At 38.6% G+C, this 15,000-nt stretch overlaps 1 long non-coding RNA gene across 1 annotated transcript in view; it reads left to right on the top strand.

The window, feature by feature from the left end:
• The first annotated feature begins 1,860 nt into the window (after nucleotides 1-1,860).
• Nucleotides 1,861-15,000, top strand: part of LOC149136187 (uncharacterized) — a 100,015-nt gene continuing 86,875 nt past the window's right edge. Inside the window, exon 1 of the long non-coding RNA XR_016241627.1 lies at nucleotides 1,861-1,890. This is a non-coding gene — a long non-coding RNA (uncharacterized LOC149136187). The remainder of the gene's footprint in view (nucleotides 1,891-15,000) is intronic.

Raw genomic sequence — 15,000 nt, 5'->3', positions numbered from 1 at the left:
AGGTCGACAGGAGAACCATCTGCTGTCAGTAGTCGTTCATGACGTATCTGGAATATCGTGACTGATGATACACAAGCTGAAACTGACACGTCTGCAGCGATTTTGACGACGACAGTGAACAAGTCTGGTCGTTATTCGTGAGTCACGTCATTCTGCTGATCTTCTCTTTAATTGAGCTGCAGTCTTGAGACATATATAAACCGAGGATGGGCGTTTGACATCTGAAATGTTGCTGGGTGTTCTCTGAACTCTATCAGTTGGACACTATGATGAGTGGAAAGTCCAACTACTGTATTCTGTTGTAAATCAGGGGAAATATGAGCGTCGATGGCTTAGAAATGATTCTATGTATCGACGAGAATAATCTCTTCTGGGGAATATTCTGGTTGTCGATTAAGGACAGTTTCCAGAATGATTTGATCTACATTAGCTGTTCTAGGCCAATTCTCCTGGCAATGAATTACCAGCAACTAAATGTGTCCGATATATGCGCTGAATGAGGAAGCCATCTGTACATTACAGATTTATAGGTTTATGTTGAACAGCAGGAACAATCAGCCTGTTAGCGAAAGGAAGGAAGAAAGAAATAATGAAAGGAAGAAAGAAATAATGAAAGGAAGAAAGAAAAATAGAAAGAAAGAAAAATAGAAAGAAAGAAAAATAGAAAGAAAGAATGAGTGAAAGAAATGAAGAAGGGGAGAATGAATGAATGAATGAATGAATGAATGAATGAATGAATGGAGGAGAGGAAAGTCGAATGAATGATAGAATGAATGATTGAATGAAAGTAAGAAAGAAAAGAAGAAAGGAAGAAAGAAAGAAAGAAAAGAAAGGATTTAAGAAAGAAAGAAAGAAAGAAAGAAAGAAAGAAAGAAAGAAAGAAAGAAAGAGAGACTGATAGAAAGTAAAAAGTGAATGCATGAATGAATTAATAAAAAGGTAGGAGAAAGTAAGACGAATAGAAAGAAAGGTGACAAAAGAAAAAAAAATAGAAAAGAAATGCAAAAGCAGACAAGAATGCGAGGAAAAAGAAAAGAAAGATGAACATTGGAAGAACGGAAGAAAGAAAGACGATGAACGAGGAGAGAGAAAGGAAACTGAGACGAAAAGAGAGAAAAGAAGACACGAGGAAATGCAGATGATATTTGAAGAAAACGAGAAAAGATATTAAAAAAATGATATTAAAAAAGATATTAAAAGATTTAAAAAAACACCCAGGAATATGTCAGACGACAGCAGAGGAAAAGCTGAAGAGAAGTTGAAAGGAAGATAAGAAGTAGACAACAGGTGAGTAAAAGAACAGAAGGTGAGAGAAGGAAAATAGAACTGAATCATTTAAGTTTTTTTTTTTTTGCTTCTATTTAAGTTAACTCTCTGGCGGAGAGATTAATTCAAGTCATTTCCTTTATATCCCCACCCATCCCCTCTCTCTCTCTCTCCCTCTCCCTCTTTCCCTTTCTATTTTCTTTTCCTCTCTATCTCTCTGACTCTCTCTCTCTCTTTCTGACTCTCTCTCTCTCTCTCTCGCTTTCTTTCTCTGTATTTCTATCTCCGACTTTCTTGTTCACTCTCTGTCTTTTACTATTCCACTTCTCACTCTAACTCTCACACTCTAATGCTTCGTATATATTGATGTATGTATGAATGTATGTGTGTATGCATGCATATCATTGTATGAATGTGTGTATGTACGTATTTATACACACGCGTGCACACGCACTCACATACGCAAACAAACGCGTGCGCATTTTGTATCATTTATAGTATTAAATATAAATTAACCAATGAAAGCTAAGCACGTGTTGTTCATTGATTATTAAATCTCTATATAAGGAAAATTACGTGTGTTTGCCTGTCATGGTTATCCAACTTCCTGTTTCAGAAGATCGTGTAAGTTTGATTGTTTCATTTTACAAATCCTACGGAGTATCGACTACATTTCCATTTAAGAAAGGTTGAATCTTGGTAAAGAGTCACAACATGAAAACAATAAGCAAAAGTGGCGAAGGAATTTAAAACGACAAGATGTGTGGGTGATATGCCCCAAATCTGAGCATCTATCACTACACAGAGAATGGATCTCCTACATTAATGTAGGAGATTCATAACGACATGGAGAGGGATGGCACACTACTCTATTAGATAGAACAGTACTGCTGCTACATACATAGACATTCAAGATGACTTTCTAAACAAGACGCTGTGTCTGGCTAGTATACAGTTGCCTACAAGCACATTTCCAACATCTGGCTCATCGACTTGTTCTCTCCTCCTCATTTCAGTGTCTTTATCGCCACTACTACAACGAAGTTTGGTCCCCGGAGGTGGCTAGAGTTGTGTTGTCAACATTTTTGCACTCCCGATTTGTTCTTCTTTCCTCTTCCTATCAACCACATAGTATAATGGTTCTCAGCCATTTTTTGCCTTTGGAATCCTTTGATTTTTAATTTTACTCGGAGTGGGGTACGGTGTGGGGAACCCTCATAGCCATTCGATATCTAAAAACTTCAATCAAATTTTTATGATTAAATATTATTAGGAATAGTATGAAAACATTTTCATATTTTGTGTATTGCAGAAATATCAGTAATTTATTGCACATAGGTTTCAGCTACCAAATCTTATCTGGACCCCAAGGTCTCTATGGAGCCTGGTTGAGAGTCACTAATGTAGTGTTTAGCCCAGTCGTTCTCAATCATTTTTTGCCTATGGACTCCCTTTGATTGCTATTTTACTCTACAAGACCTCCATAGCTATTCGATGTATATAATTAAAATCCTCTTGTATTATTATAATTAAATATTATAAGGAATTGTATTTTAAAAAATGTATAGTAGAAGTATAACCAATTTTATTGCTCATAAATTTTAACAACAAAATATTATATGGGCTCCCAAAGGTCATAAGGACCACGGTTGCGAACTACTGACTAGACTCTAGTGGCCTCAGCCACTATGCCCAATTATTCCTCCTCAAACGTAGAATTCACTCTCTGCTCATGTTTAATCAGCTATCAAACTTGAAGTTGTTCAAAAGAGACATGGACCATGTCCATCTTAACAGACTTTGATGGTTGCCAATAACATGGACATATACTCTACCTCTACAAATTTTTTTTGTTTTCATTTATTTATTCATTTATTTATTTATTCAGATTTTGAACTAGAATACTAATCTACCAGATCTCTCTCTGAGACGTCATCAATTCTAAAAGTGTACAACCCACTGTATGTGTGTAATCCACAGCTACTTCTTTTGCGTCACTACGTTGGATGCAGGCAGGCATAGTAGTGACGTATAGAAGTTTATTTCACAATCACGTGTTTCCGAATTCTATCTCATTGCATGACATCTTGAGCAAGTATTTGCTATCATAGCAGTTAGGTTGATCAATACATATTTTTTAAAGCCTGGTACTTATTCTATCACTCTTATGCCGAACTAACTGACGGGGACGTGAAAAAGCAACACTGGTTGTCAGGCAGTGACGGAAGACACACGCACACAAACACACACGTTATATATATATATATATATATATATATATACGACGGATATTTCTTTCAGTTTCCTTCAACTAAATCAACTAACAAGGCTTGCTCTGCTCAAGGTGTCATGCAGAGGGACTAAACTTGGAACCATGTAGGTGCAAGGCAAATTTCTTACCATACAGCCGCGCCTGTGCCTGTATATGTGTGTGTGTGTGTGTGTGTGTGTGTGCATGTATATATATATATATATATATATATATATATGCATGTATGTATATATGTATATATATATATATATATATATATATATATATATATATATATATGTGTGTATGTGTGTGCGTGAGTGAGTGAGTGAGTGAGTGAGTGAGTGAGTGAGTGAGTGAGTGAGTGTGTGTGTGCGTGTGAGAGTGTGTGTGTGTGTGTGTGGTGAGAGAGAGACAGAGAGAGAGGAGATTTATTAAAAAAGAAAACTTTTTACAAAAAATATTGCTTTAATTCACAACTAAGTCAAATTTTTCTCTTTGAAAATAATATTTTCCACTATCAATGTACCGCTCCTGAATTTTTTCACTTTCTGGAACACATCCTGTAATATGTTCTGTTCTCTGAGCGAATTTTCTCCAATCTTTTCTATCGTCTGAAATCAGTCACTTTTCACGTTGAATTTTAACTTTGGAAACAAAACTTGTGATAAATCCGGAAACAAAACTAGCGATAAATCTAGTACTTTGCAAAAAAGTCGTGGACAAGGAGTAACACGAAAGCCAGGGCGTTGTTGTGGTGCTGCATCCTATTTTTGTTTGACCATGCTCAGGTGTCTTCCTTTGTATACTGTCTTCCTCGAACGTCTTACGACATCATTAAAATTATTTTTTCACTGTCTGGCAATGTTGAACAAGCTCAAATGAATGACGCACTTCCAATCTTTGAACTAATGAATATATGTCAGTTAGTGTGTTGATGTGTAGAGTAAAACACAAGCACAATTTGGGCTATCTGGTGTCATCTGCAGTTGGGGTATATTTCCGTTGGATCTCCTTCAGGAATTCCGTAGTGTTAGTTGAGATAATAATCGATTAAGTAAAACAGAAGATAGATTTAGTATTATTCTTTATTGTGTACCACGTTCGTTTCGACCCATCCTGCAACTGTCCCCTATGAGTGAGATGGTGTGTATCACATTGTGTTGCATCAATTTGCAGTCTGGGGCACATCATGTACACTCATATATAAAGTGGTATTTTGCTAAAGATCTTGAGTTTGGGTGGTCATGCTGATATTTGCCCGCTTCATTTCTTAACTGTTTTACTTAATCGATTATATATATATATATATATATGGGGAGAATTTACAACAAAAAACTAAAGACGAAGACAGGTGGTGTAGAAAACAAACAGATGTATTAGTATAACGCTCGGGAAGTGAAAAAGTCTTTAACGTTTCGAGCCTACGCTCTTCCACAGAAAGGAACACAGAAAGAAACAAGGAGAGAAACAAAGAGAGAAAAAAAGAATGTGTAGTGGCTAGCGATCTATCATGGCAAATGCTGGACAGAAGGGTCTCACAGGAGAGCTAGGAAGAAGGGGAGATAATGAAATAGTAGTGATCCCAAAACGAAGGTGCGCGTTCGTGTGTGTAAGAGAGTTCGTATGTGCGTGTGAAAGAGGGCTGGTGATCTTGACGTGTGTCTGTGTGTATGTGTAGGTGTGAAAGTGTGGGGCTGGGAATTGGTCAGCGCTGGTATGTGCGTGGTGGTGTGTTGTGTGGTATGGTGCAGTGGTGTGTGGTGGTATGTGGCGTGGGCGGGAACAGGGGAACGAGCCGGGCTGGGAGGCTGGGCTGGGAAAGAAGCTGTGGACCAAGAGGTCTCGTAGATTGTGGGTTCGTTTGAAGGAGGGGAGGGGTCGGTTAGGGAAGATGTGTGAAGTGGAGGGGTCGGACTGGAGTCGCCGGAAAGCTCGGAGAATGGTGCGTTGCAGAGGTAAGGTGATGGGGTGGTACGTGAGGGGGGAAAAGGGAGGCGGGAGACGGCGGGGCGAGTTCGGGGGAAGAGAGCATACAAAGACGGTTCTGCTATTTATAGCTCGAAAGCTGCTCAAATGATCAAATGTTTATGCGATACATTAGCTACACGACATACCTACACCAGATACACGGCGTACCACATGCTAAGTGTCGAAATGATTGCAGAGCAGCATGCGATGAAGTATTTTAGTGAAGAACACAACACTCCACGCGGTCCTGGAATGGAAACCATGATCTTTCAGTCGTGAGTACCACACCTTAAACATCAGGCCATGCGCCCTCACTATATATATATATATATATATATATATATATATATATATATATATATATATATATATATATATATATATATATATATATATACATATATATATATATATATATAGACAGACAGACAGACAGACAGACAGACAGACGGATAGATAGATAGATAGATAGATAGATAGATAGATAGATAGATAGATAGATATACATGTGTGTGTGTGTGTGTGTGTGTGTGTGTGTGTACACACTCATTTTGGGTTTGTTTGTTTTCTTTTTGTTTTATTTTTCGTAACTAAGAAGTGGCAAATATTCACTACTTATTGTATAGTAAAATACTTATTCATCTGCAGCTTCTGCTTCGTCCCGTCTCTATTTAGAATTTCCGGCTCTAAGTCCGTTCAGGCCAAATATAATGAAAACTATATACATTGCGCCTGATCGAATGTCAAGAGTGGAAACCTATGAGTAGCGAAAGTGTGAGCTGCCAGCTGTGTATAAATGACTGTTTCCTGTAACAACAGTTTGGCGAAGATTAAACGATCAGCAATTATATCAAACAGTCTTGACTAACCCTATCTCTTTGTTTTCAAACATAATATATTCTGAAACAGAAATAAAAAAAATAAAGCCAAACGTTTCTCCGTTTCAAACCATAGAAGATTCGGAAGCAAGCAAATATTAAGATAAATTTCAAGCTTACCAAGTTTTAAAAAAGACTTGGAAAATTAATGATAGACTACAAAGTTAGCAAGTATTATTAAGATAAACCCGTAAACTAGCATGTACTAAGACACACTCGGAAGGTAACTAGTATTAGGATAAACTTAGAAAACACTGCGCATTACGAGAAACTGGAAGGCGAATAAGTATTTGGACAGACACGAAAGTCGCAACCGACAAATCTATTTATGTACCCGGTCAGACAACGTGCCCGAACCAATACAACTCTTCCATGCCAGATGTCCCAGTCTCCCACAGCAGTATTCGTATCCTCAGCTTGAAATCTAGTGTCTTCTAAAGGTTGATTGATATATGCTCTTCTTGGTTTGCCGATAGCTATATATGTCCATGCGCGAGTTACCAGAGAAGGAGATCACTGTATATTTCATTGTTGGTTCTGCAGCAGTCCAGCATAACGTGTTCTTTCTCTGACTACAGTATTTATTGGGAACAGAGGTAGTGTTAATACCGAAAGGTAATATCTATCCTCACTTAAACGTGGATGTTCTGTTAGAACAAACTTTACTGCTGTTGTTACCACGAGAGAAGTTCTCATATTGGCTTTGGGTGCAAAATGCACTCTTCTTTATATCGCTAGCAGGGAGATAAATTCCCGCCACCTTTTGCACCAAGACCATCAGATCAGGTGACTTCGACATTCCTTGATCTTATCAGTGATGGACGCTCGACCGCTAGAGATAGTTGATTTCGATGGTAAGGAAGACTGCAAAACAGTTGCTGCTTTGTAGGGAGTTACTGCTAAGAAAGATTGATGACTGCACGAAGCATTCTCGTGTATGTACCGTCAAGCTTCTTTTAAAGTCTCTGTTTAGTGTCTATGTTAAAGAGCTATAAAAAAATGTACCGATTCAACGACTGCTTTAAAGAAACCCCATTTCACGTTGACTGGAAGAATTATATTCCATATAATTCTGACTCTGTCTCGGACATTCCATACTTTTGCAATCCTAATCTGATAAAACTGACTGAAAATTAACGAGCATTAAGACAAACTTAAGAGAAAGCAAGTATTAGGAAGGATTTGAAAACTAGAGAATATCAAGAGACTTGGGAGAAAGTATTAGAACGGACTGGGATGCTAGTAAGTGTAAAGACATCAATATTAAAACTGAAATTTTCTAGTTGTATTATACAGCTACACCTGCTGTAGAATATTTAATATCTCTACAAACTTTCGTCATTAAACTAGATTGAAAAAGTTTTCGAAAACTATCTGACTGAAATATGTTCTTATAAAAATTATTATTTCTATCAGTGTAGTAGTGTAGATTTTATCATTTTAACTTTTGGCTTTTACTTCCCAAGAATCTTTAGAATTTTGATGTCGCGTAAGAAATATTCAAATGACTTTTTGCACTTCAGCAGTTATACGTTCCAAAACATTTACACTTTCTGATAAGTTTTGAATTCTTCCTTTGCACCTGCCCTAACACCTCTGAGAAAATCTACAGCTATTCAGTTCTACCACACACTCGCATACACATGAACACATAGAAGGTAAGCATCTACCTAACTACCTATCTACAAAGGTACACATACACACACATCCATAGATATATACATACATGATAGCTATGACTCGATTTCGAGCAATACAATCGCTTTTCTAAAACCTCAGTACCATGGCTGTGTCTTTTCAGCCTTGCTAGTGAGCTACACTCTTTTTCACAGATGTGGTAATGATGTGTGCCTCTTGCATCAGGTGTCCAAAGAGCTTACCGCATGCTTTTATTTCATCATAGAATTTTTCATTGAGAGTTATCTTTCTTTTTTCGCTTACATACATACATAAATACATGCGTACATACGTGCATACATACATACATACATGCAGACATACATACATACATACATACATACATACATACATACATACATACATACATAATACACGAATGTGATTAGAAAAATGCAAGAGAAAGAGGACATCTATTGACCATTGACAAGGAATTTGCAAATCTCGTGCCCAAGATATACTTTCAGTTTCATACCTATTGTTATTATTGGAACAACAGGATACGTACCAACCCGTCTGGAGCGAAGTATGGCTGAACTTGGGATCTTGAGAGAGAATGCAAATCCTTAATTCACGTGCAACAAATGATCACGACATATGGGTCTATAAAAATCTGCAAGACCGTCTTAAAATTTAAAAGATGAGGATTAAAACAAGAGATTTTCCTTCACAATCTTGCTACTAAGTAGGTGGTCGGTCAAAATTTAGTCTAAATTAAAGAAAGAAAGAGAACATACATACATTCATACATACATACATACATACATACATACATACATACATACATACATACATACATATATACGTACATGTATGCATACATGCAGTAGTCGTTCCAATAGTACCGCCAGTCAAAGCTCCGGAAATGGTGGAGAAGGTCAACTCGTATTCTATTTCAGAAGCAGAAGGTGCCGAGGCCACCCGTCCAATTAGTCAATCACATCCACTTTCAAGGTGGGGAATAGATGGGGGATAGAACCTAAAAGTAAGTGACCGACTGTTGCAGAGGTCAGGGAAAGGAAAAGAGAAAATAGGAAAGAGCCACGAGCGAGGAAAAATGGTGTACAAATGGCAGTAAGCGACCTCACTTCTCAGTGAGAGAACGAGAGATTATGCGATTTATGCAGGGCTTTTACACAGTTGGAATAATGACAATGTATTAGAAAAAAGATTCTGAGCTCATTTACAAAAGACATGCCAGGCAGGACTGTGTTGTTAAGAAGCTCGCTTTGCAGCCACGTGATTTCGGGTTCAGCCCCGCTGCGCGCTACCTTGGGCAAATGTCCCGGGCCAACAAATGCCTTGTGAGGGAATTGGGTGGACGAAAACTGTGTGAAAGCCCGTTGTTTATGTATATATGTGTGCATGTATGTGTATGTCTTCGTGCTTGCCCATCACCACCACCACCACCACCACCACCACCACCGCCATTCCCAATTGGTATTGTTTGTTTACATCCGTAACTGAGCTGTTTTAAGTGACACACTTTTGAAATATGTACTGAAACCGATTTGTTCGACTAAGCCCTTCAAAGTGGCACCCCAGCATGGCCGCAGTCCGATGACTGATACAAGTAAAGAAATAAAACAAAGGAAAATAGAACTTTGGTGAAGACCACATTGTTGATACAACCCTGTATAATACAGGAATACTCAGAAAGTCAAATGCTTTTTAACACGGTATTTACCAAAAAAACAAAAATTGTTATGTGCGCTAGGAGCTGTACCCCATTGTGGCTGTTGAAGAAAAGCTATATTTCCGATGGTTGTAAAATGCACCCGGTTTCAATACAACGAGTGACATGCGGTTACATTCGTAGGATGAATTGATCCGATCTACAAAATGAGTTTTCAGCTGTGAATGGATGGGTCGCTCAATTTGTGCTTCTTTCTTTGAATAATATCTTTTTACAATTCTGTGTTTTGTAAAATAAGTACTGGAAGGAGAAAAAAAGCGAGGTAGGAATAATACAAGGTTCTTCTAAAACTCTCAGAACGAAAACCTAAATACGTAAGAGATTTTCCCTCTTCCTATCCCTCTTTCTTCGTCTCTCCTCTACTGTTAAGACAGTAAGAAAAAACAATGAAAATCGACCCTATATAATTGCTAAAGATTTTATATGAACATAAACCAACTAAATTCATGATCTCGAGTTATATTATACTGAGGAGTCCATAAGAAGGGTGAAATGATGCTATCTACAACTACTAGAACACTGGATTATATGGAAATATTATTTCATATGCTCTCTCACTCATAGGAAAAAGACCTCTCATAATAATGATAATAATGATAATTATAAACCCTGAACCGGTTCTCTCCCCTTAAAGGGAATTTTCACCTTCACTTCACTTTCTTAGTAAACCTCCTCACTTTCTCCCCATCTATCCCTCTCACTCTCTCCCTCTCACTCTCTCCCTCTCTTATTCCGAAAGTGACAGCACCAACAGTCCCCAGTCAAATTTTCCTATATTTTCTGTTTTTTTAATCCTCCTTACCCGTCCCTTTGTTTTTAATTGTCTTGTCCATCCCTACGTGTTTTAACGTTATACTTAGTATGTTTGAAATATAAATGTAGGAGCTGGAGTTAATGAAAAACCTTTTGTAACACAAATGACGAAATAGCTTTGTTAAGATTTCGACCCCAAAAGAAAATGTAAATGAAAAAGTTCTGTCTGTCGTTAAGTGATGGAGCTTTTAGGGTGCTTTCACAGAAGCAATTAAAGAACGCTCTAGCATTTCCACACATCATTATGTGTGGGAATGCGTGGTTTCCATCGACGGAGGTAAGTCATATGATAATTTTGTCACAAGCCCAGCAAGTTCAGAGAAAGGGGTAAGCTGTACTCAGCTGGTTCTCAGTTTAACAAACCCAAGAGGATGAAAGGCAAAGCCCACCTCAGCGGAATTTGAACTCAGGACGTAAAGACGGACAAAATGCCGGTAAGTATTTGCTCGGCGTGCTAACGATTTTGCCAGCTCGCTACCTTACATCATATAGTAATATTGCCTGTTTTTTTTTTTTGGCATTGAAGTTCGGGTAAGACGACAGGCCGATCTGACGCGCCACACACTCGCTCGCAGACTAATACTGTAATATATGAGTCATTGTAATATAAAGATCCCGGACAGGGTTATACGTTCGGACATTGGCCCCTGGTTTGTCATAACTTTTGCGCTACAGTGCGAGCAGGTTTTCAGTGTCGTGAGAACAAGAAATGACATATAGGAGGTCTGCGTAAACATGTAGATCTTAATGATGTGTGAAGACCACAGAGCTATCCTGGAGCTGTACACTATCGTGGATGCCAAATCAGAAGTTCTTCACATAAGGGCACATGGTTTAGTGGTTAGAAGGTCGGATTTACAATCATGCGGTAGTGAGTTCGATTCCCGGACCGGGCTGTGTGTTGTGTTCTTGAGCTAGTCACTGTACTGACCTTTGCCTGGCCTTTACCTGGCCTTTGCCTTTTCCTTCGAAAACATCAGTGGCATGGAGAGCGGGGGCTTGGTATCCATGGGCGACTGCTAATCTTCCATAAACAATCTTGCCCGGATGTGTACCACGGAGGGGAACTTTCTAGGTGCAATCCCATATTCATTCATGACCGTCGGGAGTCTACCCTAACCCTTTACGCACGATGACGCCTGTGAGATCGCAATCCTGTGATGACCCCCACCCCCATCGATCAGGAGCATGGGGAGAGAGAGAAAGAGGAGAGAGAGTGAGAGAGAGAGGAGGAGAGGAAGAGAGCGGAATAGAAAGTGAGAGTGGGAGAGAGATTTCGAACTCACGTCTCCTAGACAGGGGAATACAGGGATTTAGACAGCGTTGAAACAAGCCTAGAAATGTCTTCGTCGAGGCTGACCATGTAACGACAGTCGCTTGGTAATTTAAATCCGCGGATATATTTTCTGGTCAGCACATATTGGTGAGAATAACCCTCAGACTACGCTCTGTGTCTCAAAAACAGTCATAAGCATACGTCACTCAGCACAGTTAGTGATTCATGTCGTTCAAAATTCATTTCTTCTTCTCCCTGTTGTTGCGGGATTGTTGTTGTTGTTGTTGTTGTTGTTGTTGTTGTTGTTGTTGGTGGTGGTGGTGGTGGTAGTGTTGATGACACTATTGTTATTATTATTGCTGTTGTTGGCTTTGTTGTTGTGGAAGTTGTGTTTTTTGTTTTTGTTTTTGTTGCTGCTGTTGTTATTTTTGTTGTTGCTATTTCGTCACTACTGCTTTTTTTTTTAATAGTTTATTTTTCTTATTGTTGTGGTTGTTGCCGCCTCCGTCATTGTCGTCGTCGTCGTCGCCATCGTCGTCATCGTCGTCGTCGTCGTCGTCGTCGCCATCGTCGTCATCGCCATCGTCGTCGTCGTCGTCGTCGTTGTTGTTGTTGTTTCTGCGATTGGTGTTACTGTTGCTATTGTTGTTGGTCACCTGTGAAACGCTATTATTTTCTCGGCGCTCCCGAAAGACGTAATTGTACCGATACTTAGGTAGGGTGAGAAAATCTATTGTGAAATCTGAGTAGAAGCTACCTACAATACAAAAATTATGTTTTTTTTACTTTCTTTTTCTTTTCTTTTCCTTTTTCTTTACTATACTTCAACTAAATAACATTTCATTGTAATCGATCTATATTTCAAGCTTATGCCACCCATCGCATCAGACATCAGCAAGACAGGAGTTGAACTCATTTCATTATTGCCCGCAAGGGGCTAAACATAGAGGGAACAAACAAGGACAAACGAACGGATTGAGTCGATTACATCGACCCCAGTGCGTAACTGGTACTTAATTTATCGACCCCGAAAGGATGAAAGGCAAAGTCGACCTCGGCGGAATTTGAACTCAGAACGTAACGGCAGACGAAATACCGCTAAGCATTTCGCCCGGCGTGCTAACGATTCTGCCAGGAGTTGAACTCTTGTCACGTCTGGTGAAGTGAATGGACGGCATAAGCTTGAAATATCAGCTGATTAAAATGAATGCCGCTGGTCACGAGACCGTTTTGATTGACTGCGTGACGACACATGTAAGGAGTGAGGACCCGAAATATCAAGTTATCTATGTGAATGTTATTTATTATTAGTACTAGATAAAAATAATAATCCTCTTATTACTGATGTCTTCTTCACGACAACTGTGACGTCACTAGTTTTATAGGGAAATAAGAAACTGTTAGTTTGAATAAACTTCCCTTCCGCCTCTCTCTCTCTCTCTCTCTCTCTCTCTCTCTCTTCTCTTTCTCTTTCTCTCTTTCTCTCTCTCTCTCTCTCTCTTCTCTTTCTCTTTCTCTCTTTCTCTCTCTCTCTCTCACACGCACGTACGCGCGCGCGCATTGTTGTCGCCATAAGAATATAGACACTTCGAGAACATGGAATAATTCATTTTGGAGCGGGCGGTGAATCTTGAAGCAGATAAAGCTAAATATAAAAGCGTGTAAATATAACCGATTATTTACTCGCTATTCTTTACACCTTCATATGCTTCAAGATTCACCGTTTAAGTATGTGAATGTGTAGTAGGAAGTTTGCTTCCCAACAACATGGTTCCGAGTTCAGTCTCACTGCGTGGCACATTGGGCAAGTGTCTTCTACTATGGCCTCGGGTCAACTAAAACCTTGTGAGTGGATTTGGTAGATGGAAACTGAAAGAAGTCCGTTGTGTATATATATATATATATATATATATATATATATATATGTGGGGGGGGGGCTGTCCTCTCACCACCGTTTGACAGTCGGTGTTGGTATGTTTACGTGTCCGTAAATAAGCGGTTCAGCAAAAGAGATCGACAGAATAAGTACCAGGCTTAACAAAATTAAGTACTGACGTCGATTCATACGACTAAAATTTCTTCAAGGCAGTGCCCCAGCATGGCCGCAGTCTAGTGACTGAAACAAGTAATAGAAAAAAAATTACCAAGAAGCAATTGGTCCGATATTCTACCGACTCTGCCAATTCTCCACGTAAATATATCAAAATAGTTGCTGGACAGTCAGTAGATGGCGGCCGAGAAGACCGTAATGACTACAAATTAATTAGTCAAAAATGCTCCTTAACATGTGGTAATTCAACGAGACTTTAGAACAGTGGTTCTCACCCGGGGTTCATATGAGCCTTCGGTTGGGGGTCCAAATACGATTTTGTTGTTAAAATTTATGAGCAATCAAATTGGTTATACTTCTACAATACACAAAATATTTCAACAATTTTTTTATATAATTCCTAATAATATTTAAACATTGAATGGTTTTGTGGGGTTCCAATAGAGTGAAATAGGTATCAAAAGGGTCCATGGGCAAAAAATGGTTGAGAACCACTGCTTTAAATAAACGTTATGTTGAAACTCCCGTTACGAATTGTCATTTGTAGACATATAAATGTTCCATGTTGAAACATCTGTTATGAATTCTGAATTATTTACCCCATAATTAATTGCTGATAGATTCCGGTTGTGTGTTATCTGATCCTAACCTTGCTGAAATATTTTAATCAAAAGCAAAGATAATGAAAGCAACGTTTCAAAAGAAATCGTTGATTTATTTCTATCAAAAGACAAGTTGTGAGACTACGCTGGAGTTATTAACTAATGATTCATTTGAAGTAGCTAGAGCAGTGTTAGCTAACCTATTTTCCTCCAGGCCCCACTATAACTTTCGAGAAAAATGTATGTCCCATTGGTGACTGGAAAAAAAGCTTTATTTTTAATATTTTATCACAATTATTTAATACAAAAAAAATCTACCGGTAACTCTTTTATTAAGTATTGAGTACAAAATAAAGTACATAATTGACTAATTGAATCACTTTAATGAAAACCTTGTGCCCAGCAACTACGGCAGATTTCCTTGATTCGAGGATGCAATTTTGTTTGTCTCAGTCGTAAATCACTACGTTTTGTAATTTCAAGTCTACTACCCTCACTAGGGCATTAGAATAGCATTATG

This window comes from Octopus bimaculoides, chromosome 4, assembly GCF_046866305.1.
Source record: "Octopus bimaculoides isolate indiv1 chromosome 4, ASM4686630v1, whole genome shotgun sequence".
Classification (NCBI taxonomy): domain Eukaryota; kingdom Metazoa; phylum Mollusca; class Cephalopoda; order Octopoda; family Octopodidae; genus Octopus; species Octopus bimaculoides.
The sequence above is the reverse complement of the archived record's forward strand: the minus strand, read 5'-3'. Positions and strand labels throughout refer to the sequence as shown.